Source organism: Trematomus bernacchii, unplaced genomic scaffold (assembly GCF_902827165.1).
Source record: "Trematomus bernacchii unplaced genomic scaffold, fTreBer1.1, whole genome shotgun sequence".
NCBI classification, from domain to species: Eukaryota; Metazoa; Chordata; class Actinopteri; order Perciformes; family Nototheniidae; genus Trematomus; species Trematomus bernacchii.
In genome coordinates this window covers 3779976-3788895 of record NW_022987662.1, presented here as the reverse complement: position 1 = coordinate 3788895, position 8920 = coordinate 3779976, and positions in this window count along the sequence as shown.

Below are 8920 nucleotides of genomic sequence, written 5' to 3'. Positions count from 1 at the left end.
AATGATACCTTTTAGTGCTTCAGTTAAAATGCACTTCTGCCTACTGAGGGACAGATTGTAGTCACTATCTTGTGTTTTAATCCTATTTCTCTCGGTGCAATGTTTGGATATAACAACAGGCTTTTTTTTTTCTTTTTCAATTGGGTCACTCTAATAATGGCAGTGAATATTGTTACCTTTCTCGAGACCATGAGGAGAAGACGCTTGTCGGGCTTAAAACTAAATACTCAGGGGGGGTAGGACTTATTTTACATTAATTTGTTCTACAGTTGAGTTATCCATCTTGTCAGTCGAGCATCTTTGCGGCGAGGCACAGTTTTGTCAGGCAGCAGAGAGTGTGTGTGTGTGTGTGTGTGTGTGTGTGTGTGTGTGTGTGTGTGTGTGTGTGTGTGTGTGTGTGTGTGTGTGTGTGTGTGTGTGTGTGTGTGTGTGTGTGTATGTGTGTGTACATCCCTGAGATCTGGGACCAACCGGCTGTTGCCATGGATACTTGGTGCTGACACCACAAGAACTGTGTAGGCTTGTTGAAGATATAATTAATAACAAAGGATTAGAGGCAAAGGTGGCATGGGGCTCAGTATGAGAAACCTCATCACACAGTTACTATAATGTGTGTGTGTGTGTGTGTGTGTGTGTGTGTGTGTGTGTGTGTGTGTGTGTGTGTGTGTGTGTGTGTGTGTGTGTGTGTGTGTGTGTGTGTGTGTGTGTGTGTGTGTGTGTGTGTGTGTGTGTGTGTGTGTGTCACGAGAAAAGTTAGAGAAAACTAAGTGTGAAAACAGAACTCTCATACTCTGCTGCATTTATCTTCTTGACAAGCAATTTGCTATAAATATGTTTACTTGGTCGGTGGCCAGAAACTTCTAGGTAGATTTTTTTTTTATAAAGGTAATTTATTAAGGGCAACATTATGTTGCGTGTGTGCCTTAATGCCTGAATACTGAATATCTTGGGAACATTTATTAAACATAATGAGATAATTACTATAGCTGGATGTTTATCAATTGTTGGTCCTCCCACCTTTTCTCTACTACCAGATACACACAAAAATGTTCAGCTGAGCTTTTGTTTAATGTTAGCATGCTAAAAAGCGAACTTAGATGCCAAACATAACAGCCACACGTCGTCATAATATTGAGCATATTAGCATGCTACCTTAGCCCTTAAGTAACTCTAGGTGTACCTCAAAAGACAACAGTGCACATGACCAATTACAGTTTAAGGTGGCAATCTATGCGCTTATCTAATATTGTCTGCAGATTTTGCATTGCACTTCATAAAACTGACGATAAGCTACTGCCATGATCTTTTCCTTTGTTGAGTCTCTTGGGTTTTCTGAAGGTGGCACACATTTTCTCATCTATTTTACAAGGAAGTCATCAAAACCTGTGATAACAACTCTGTGAATCTGCTGCACGATGCTACAGACACCATTTGCCGTGTGACTGACTTGGTGGAGCACACACACAGGGATGTGACAGGCTCTGTTGACAGAAAACTGTGGTATGATAATGACATGTATTGAGGTCAGCTGGTCCCCCTCCCCAGTAGCACATCCTTATAGAAAATATCATACAGGGTACATCCACTCCAAACCCACATGAATTAAAGCTATAGTTTTAAGATGCTGCAAATCTACAGCAGAGCGTATATTCTTGAAGTGATCCAGCACAGCCGCTGGTTGATGCTTTGCAAAGATTAAACTGCTTTTGTCTGTGATAACAGGCTTTCAGTTTGAAACAGATGCTCATCGCCCTTGTGGTATGCATTATGTGCTTCTGTAATTGCTTTCTGACTGATGTTATTGCAGACCTTACTGTGTGTTCAGCAGGGATCCCAGGAAACCTATCTCTACACCTCTAGAATGAGCTGGCTCTTATTCACTTTAGCCCATTCTCATTTGATTGCACAGTGTGGTCCTCTGAGAGCGACCTCACAGGTCTGCCCGCATTGACAAGTGTCTCTGCATGAGATGGATTATTGATGCTGCATCTGATGACACGCTGTTTCCTCATCCTGGCTTTTTACACCTGCACCTGTTAGCTATTATTGACGGGGCTCGGCTAAGTTGCAGGAGGCAGTCAGTCCCATACCCGAACAAGTAATATGCAGCACGAATGATGGAGACACGCTAAGTGATTCACTGAAAATGCTTCCAACCATCTGAAATCAATCGCGGCTTTGCGTGTTGCTTTGCTGAGCAGGAGAGATGCACTGATCCTGCTGATAACACGTTCCTTTAAGTTTTATTTCAAGCTTCTGGTGCTCTCGTACAAGCCATTAATTCGCTGACACATTTTATCGGTTTGTAGTGTAAAAATATTAAATGGTGCTCTGTGGAAAAGATGGAAAATTACTTTTTCGTCCAGCGTTGTAGATTTATCTGTCCTGTGTGGAAGGCATCAGGCCGCACTGTCACTGTTATCTTCAATATAAGTTTGATGGTGTTTTTTGCTGTAATATAGCAACAAGTATAACTGGCTTTTGTCATTTTGAGAAGCATAAAACTGACCTCCAGGAGAAGTGAAGGCCAAACAGACTGCCATAGTAACAGCTGAGTGGCCGTACTTCTTTATGGTCAGAACTGATCAGCCGTGGCTTTAAGTCCGCTCTGCAGGCTTAAGTTAGGGACGCAGAAACTGTGGCCCCTGCAGAGGCTCAGGCCCCTGCAGAGGCTCAGCCCAGCCACGCAGCAGCAGTGCAACCACGAATCAAGCAAGCATCACCAATTATCCTCACCTCTGCGCTTGTAGCAGGAATCCATTTCAGCACCATTTCCTCTGGGCGGCCATGGGCTGACGGTCTCTGCTGTCAGGGCGATAGTTCTAAATTGGCTCCCACCCCTCTCCTCCTCCTGAGATTGAAAAGAGATTATGAAAGACATTCATCATGGAATAAGCCTGTGCCTGTCTGGAAAGTCTGAAAATGGTGAGAAATGGCCGCACAATGGAGAGCGCCTGAAGAAAAAGGCGGCTTGGAAATGATATAGAGATATGTCTGTGTACTGAAGGCTTGGTGCTCCTCCCTGGTACCAGACAGGGGGGTCCCCTGGGTGCCCTGTGAGGTGGCTGTGTGGGGGGGGGGCCCAAGTCTGGAGGAACGCATGCGCGAAGCAGGCCACCTAGTCATGGCTAAAACCCTACATATCAGATGCGGCGCTAATGATCCCCCTGGGGACCGGAACAGTCTGGTTCCTGCATGCCAAGATGCACTGAACAGCCGCCTTTTATTATCACTGTCTGATTCAAGGATAAGACTATATGTAGGACAAGTTGAAGGTCTTCTTTGAGTTAGACATCGAGTTAGATCATAATTGGAATATTAAAGATTATTAGGGTTAATCCATCTTTGCAGTATGTGGAATATTCAGGGACGACACGCTGCATGCTGCCCTCATCTCTTTTCTCGTGTTGCATTTTCTAGAAGGCTAATGAGTCTTCATTTCAAGTTCAGATTCCGTATAAGCAGTAATTTTTAACGTATGCTTTAGATTGGGGACTGACATTAAAGAGTCTCTATACCTGGCCCGGCTTGGTACTGTATGCAGTTTTTATTTCCTGTCAAACTGCTGCCACTCACTTGTCAATCCTGATCTCTTGAACTCCTCCCATGCACAGACTAACGGAAGTGGTATCGATGCAGTTATACAACCATCTGAATATTGATGAATTACAGCTTCAGTATGCCCATATGAATACACGCTTTAGTGTGTCAATGCTGTCTTCATGGCACAGATTGCATTCATCACCAGGGGAATGTTTAAATTAGGAATAAGGGGAAGATACAGAGGCATCACAAATTGAGAAACTGTAACACCAGCTTTTTGTAGTCACTGAAAGTGCGTGCATGTACTCAATTATATGTGTAAAGAGAATCCTAAAGTTGCATCAAGAGTGGAAAAGAGCTAAGGAAACAGACATTTGGGGAAATACACACCTTTCCTTTCTCACCTAGACAATCAAAATCAAGTATGGTTAATAAGCCAGGAGGCAATTCTTTTAGGAGTCGTGTTGACTCGTAGATGATGATATAATCAACGTAATTATTAACAAAATAGTCGTGCTTATGAAAACTAGAAAGATATTTGAGAATTATCGATAAGAACATGTACAAATTGTCGAAAAAACTCACTTAGTACCTAATTTGCGAAAGAAGTATAGAGCATACACTCTTAGCTTAGCTTATCATACAAACTGAATAAAGGGGGAGAGAGCCATTATTCTACATTAGGAACATCTCTTTCCATTTCAACATGCTAATGGTCTTTTATGAGCACCACTGTTCTGTTTCATGAGAGATATTGATATGATTATCGTAATCCATTACTCTGCCTGTCCATTAGTCTGTGTGTCTGCTGCCATGTGCTCTGTTGGATCAATGCTCTTCTCGACCGACCAATGACCTGGAAAAAGCTGAAAAAGCTTTGCCTACTCTGCTATCAATAGACCGTCTAATTAAGAACAGCACCCTTGGAGTAAGCTCCGTCAAATAGCGAAGACACTCACCACAATTGTGTGAGAATTCCCTCATTAAACCCAAACCTGAAGCTTCAGCAGATTAACAGAGAAGCTGTGATTTCACTTCCTTTGACTTCGGCCTCAGAATGTCGAAACGCAAGAGGATGTTATCGTGTTTGTGGGCAAATATTAAGAGATGAGTGATAGTTTTGTTAGACTGACCTAATAGTGTGTCTCCGTTGTTCTCTGCATTACATTTTAACTCATGGATGTCCTTGTCTGACATAGCAGGGGGTTATTCTGGCACTGAAGGAGGCCATCTGTTCAGCCTACAGTGAAATGAATAGGATCTCTTCTAGGTCAGGATTGCACACTAATAAGACAAGATTGGGGTAGAACTCTTTAAAACGTTGGGCTTTCCAATAGACCATGGCTCAGCAGCCAGTCGCAACAATTAGAGAAAGAACACATCCGTGAAGAACGGATTCTTGCTGACGGACGTGACAAGCAGCACAGCATGCATCCTCTTCCCTAGAGTTAGAGCAAAGCTGAGCCAGATAGCTAAACAAATCTTGGGGCCCCCTCACGAGCTGTAAGCAGAAACGCCAGCTAGAGGAGCTGATGGGGCCCCTCATAAAACCAGCCATCCTGCCACAGTGCCCCCAGCATGAGCCCACGAGCAACTTCATCAAGAACCAAAGAAAGGAAGTGTTTCAAACCTGAATGAGAAGGTGTGGGAAACCTGCAGGTTGCCCTTACATATGGCCTCATTCAGAGATGGCAAAAGTAGAAGTACACATACCCGTGTTCAAAAATACTCTGGTAAAAGTAGAAGTACTGACTAAACTTCTTTACTCAAGTAAAAGTAAAGAAGTATGGGCTTTGAAATGTACTTAAGTAAAAAGTATCCATAACTAGCAGCTGTTTTAAAGAGTACCTGACCTCCCTTTATATTAATAGAACAATAATGTCATTGTTAGCTAATGAATGTTTCCATGCTGAACAACGGCAACATGACAAGGTTTTCATTGGTCCCTCTTCTTTAGAGAAGACCAGGAAATGATGGATACACGGATCGTGTTCAAATCAATAGGCACGCAATGACTCTAAATAATAATGATCAGGCCACCAAACACAGATTAAAACTAAAGTGACGAACCTGTTTTGAAAATGTAAGAAGTAGAAAGTACAGGGATTTGTGTTAAAAATGTAAAAAGTGGAATAAAGTACTGATACCAGAAAAATGTAAGTACAGTAACGAAGTATTTGTACTCCACTACTTCCCACCTCTGGCCTAATTGCAGAGCTCATGCACAGGCGAAGGTGCACGCATGGCCAGAATGGGTGGGCTGTGTCAGGGGAGGGGCTCTGCTCTGACCTACACCAGCGCTAATACTGTACAACTACAGTGTCAAATATTAAAGACCAGGGTAGTTTCACTGTTCCTGGAGGAGGTTTGTTTGACCCAAACAACCTGCAGGTATTTGGGCATCCACCCTCTCCCTCCAGCTTCACCACCACAACTCCCCCCCCCCAGCCCGAAGGTGAGACCCACGTGGCGACAAAGCGGCTGCCCTGCTCAATGGCCCAACAGCAGGGCTTTTTACCCGAGCAGAAAAAGACCCAAGAAGATCAAACTCTCCTTGACCTGGCACAGAAAACCTATCTGGAGACCGACATCGACAATGTGTGGAGGAATGACCAGTCACAGGAAGTAGAGACAACACCACAGCAGGAAATAGACGAGAAAAACGTGATCCCACCTCCTCCACAGTTCTGTGAAGGCTTTGAATTGAAGTGTCCCTTTCCGGAGATTCATCTTGACTTCCCCAGATACCCCTGCAGATCTGCCTCTCTGCCCAGGGGCACCAACATGGTGAGTGATGAGAGTCATCCCAGGCTTTAATCACAGCCAGGCTGAGGAACATATGCTATGATTGGAGTGGAAATGGTTCCTCACAGAGTTTGAAGTGATGCCTGAATAAATCAAGGCTGCATGATTTCAGTAAGTCACTCTTGATTTTTCTGGGGCTTTTCTGCTCTACAATTCAGAGCAGGGAAGAAATAGGCAAGTCATGATGATGTTACTATGTCTAATGCAGACTATGAAGATTTGTTTTAATCAAGATTATAACAACAGCATACAGGAAATAATCCACACATCAAAACCTCAAGAAATACAAAAGTAAGGAAAGGTGTGTGTGTGTATAGAAAAATATGAAAGAGAACTTTTATGGACACAGTAGGGAAGTTTGTTTTGTCTTGCAAAAAACATACAAATACATATGTTATATGCCAAACATTTAGTCACACATATGCCCTTACAGACACCTCAAACCAATGCACAAACACTCACTTATAAACATATATATTAAGATTTAAGTAATTAACTGTTTTTAGTTGCAGCAGGCGGTCGTTTTTAAGAATAAGCTCTTAACAGGCAAACAGACAAAGATAGCCACTAGCTGGCAAACAAGCAGGTTCACTTAAACAGACCTAAATACCTGATAATGAATAATAGCTGCTTTAAAGAAAAATGTAAAATATTTTTCACACAAGATAAAAAGTCTAACAAAGGTACATCATAAGAATTGACCACAGACATGGCCACTCAGGTGATCTGTGTGCACAGGAGCGCTGCTTCATGCTGACCACTGATCTGGCTTTTATGGTTGCGCGTTCATTAGCATTCTACCCATCAGCAACTCCTCCACACACAATCCAAACTGAACAATTACTGACTCAGCCCCCTCAGCAGCATTTACTGTGTCACATCCATCATTTAATCAGCTTGAGACATACTCTAGCAAAAATGGCCGTAGATGCAGAGAAACCTGTGTGAAAACAGTTTCTCTCAGGAATAGCAACGGGTGGTTTCCTCACGTATGTCACCTGAAGACAAGCCTGAAGGCTCAATAAGCAATTACTGCATAAAAAGTGAGTGTATTTGCAGTGTCAACATGACATTTATCTCTGCTGTAGATGATGATCCATCTGGCTATCCTCTTGTTTCAAAATGTATTATTCCAGTCTCTAAAAAGCATAAACCGGCATTATTATGACTATGTTTTTGCATTCAGGACAATCTGTAAACATGCGATTGTGCTGTTCACAGGCGAGTTTTAATTTGCGGTCTGTCAGTGTTTCCCCTGGAACCCAAAACACTCTTGACAGATCTCTGAAAGTGGCTCCGCTGCCATTTAATAATAAAGCAGAAGATCACATTGCCTTAATTTATTGTCTGATTAAAATTCAGCCTTTGCCGTCACCTTAGCAACTGCTTGAAAAAAAGGTGGGTGGTGTGGGCGCTGAGAGAGGCAGGCATGTGAGCCTGTTGGTGTTCATCTTTCAATGTAGTGTGCTAGTGTGTGTGCAAAGTTTCTCACACAAGTCCTTGCACTTGTGTGAGCGCAGTAACAAAACATTCTTCACAGGCACACGACCTTCAGCTGTGCACTCGCTAAGGATGCAAACTCCAATCGTTCAGTGTCCTTCCCCCCGGCTTAGAGGCATGTATTACTTGGTATTCTGTCTCCATTATGTTTCACGCACCCTGGAGACGTAATATTGTCTTTGCAACGATTGTTCCCTCCATTAATAAGACGAGTGGACGTTAATCCTGCTCCCCAGTATTCCTTGATAACACGGCAGCATGTGATCGGGCCTGCACCCTACATCTGAATGAGGATGAGAATACTGTGATTCATAATTCATCGCCTTCAGAAAGAGGGCCCGCAGCCGCAGACTTGTATCAAATGCTTTCTCCCTAACGGTGTGGGACTGGAGATGTAAGATTCAACAGATTGGACCACCTGTTTCCCCTCACCTCCCCCCTTCTCTGCCTCCTATCTCCATCTCTTTCTCTCCGATTCAGCACCTAGATAAGGATATTGAGTTGCTGCCAGCATCCCTCGTGGGGGGGCTTGCTCTGTATCTGCAGTCTGGCTGCAATGGAGGTTTCCGCTCTCCCTGCGCACTCCCTCCTCCCCTTCTTCCCTTCTTTCCCCTCTCTTTTATCACTCTCACACTCTAGCTATGATATGATTGTTCTCCTCTCACCTCGAGTCAGCGCAGATGTAGACAGCCTGATGAGGGTTTTCTCACGAGCGTGGAGGGAGCGGAGCGAATGAGGGAGGAGGGAAGACATAGAGGGGGGGGGGGGGGGGAAACATAAACAAAAACAGAGCATGCTGAATATGTGTTGTTTCTGTTTGCGATGCTCTACTTAGCAGTTCTATGGGTCCCCTCCACTAACATGCTATCATTTCCTTTAGGTACCTGATGAAGAGATGAATATCATCAGGTAAGCTTTCCCCCCTTTTTCTCTCTCTCTCTCTCTCTCTCTCTGCACATATCATTCAGCTCTCCATCATCACGCCCCCGCGTTCTCCCAGTCTTCTTCCTTTAAGCTCCTTCCCTCCCACTCTCCCTTTTCTTTCCACTCTTGCACAGTCCCTCTCCCTCAC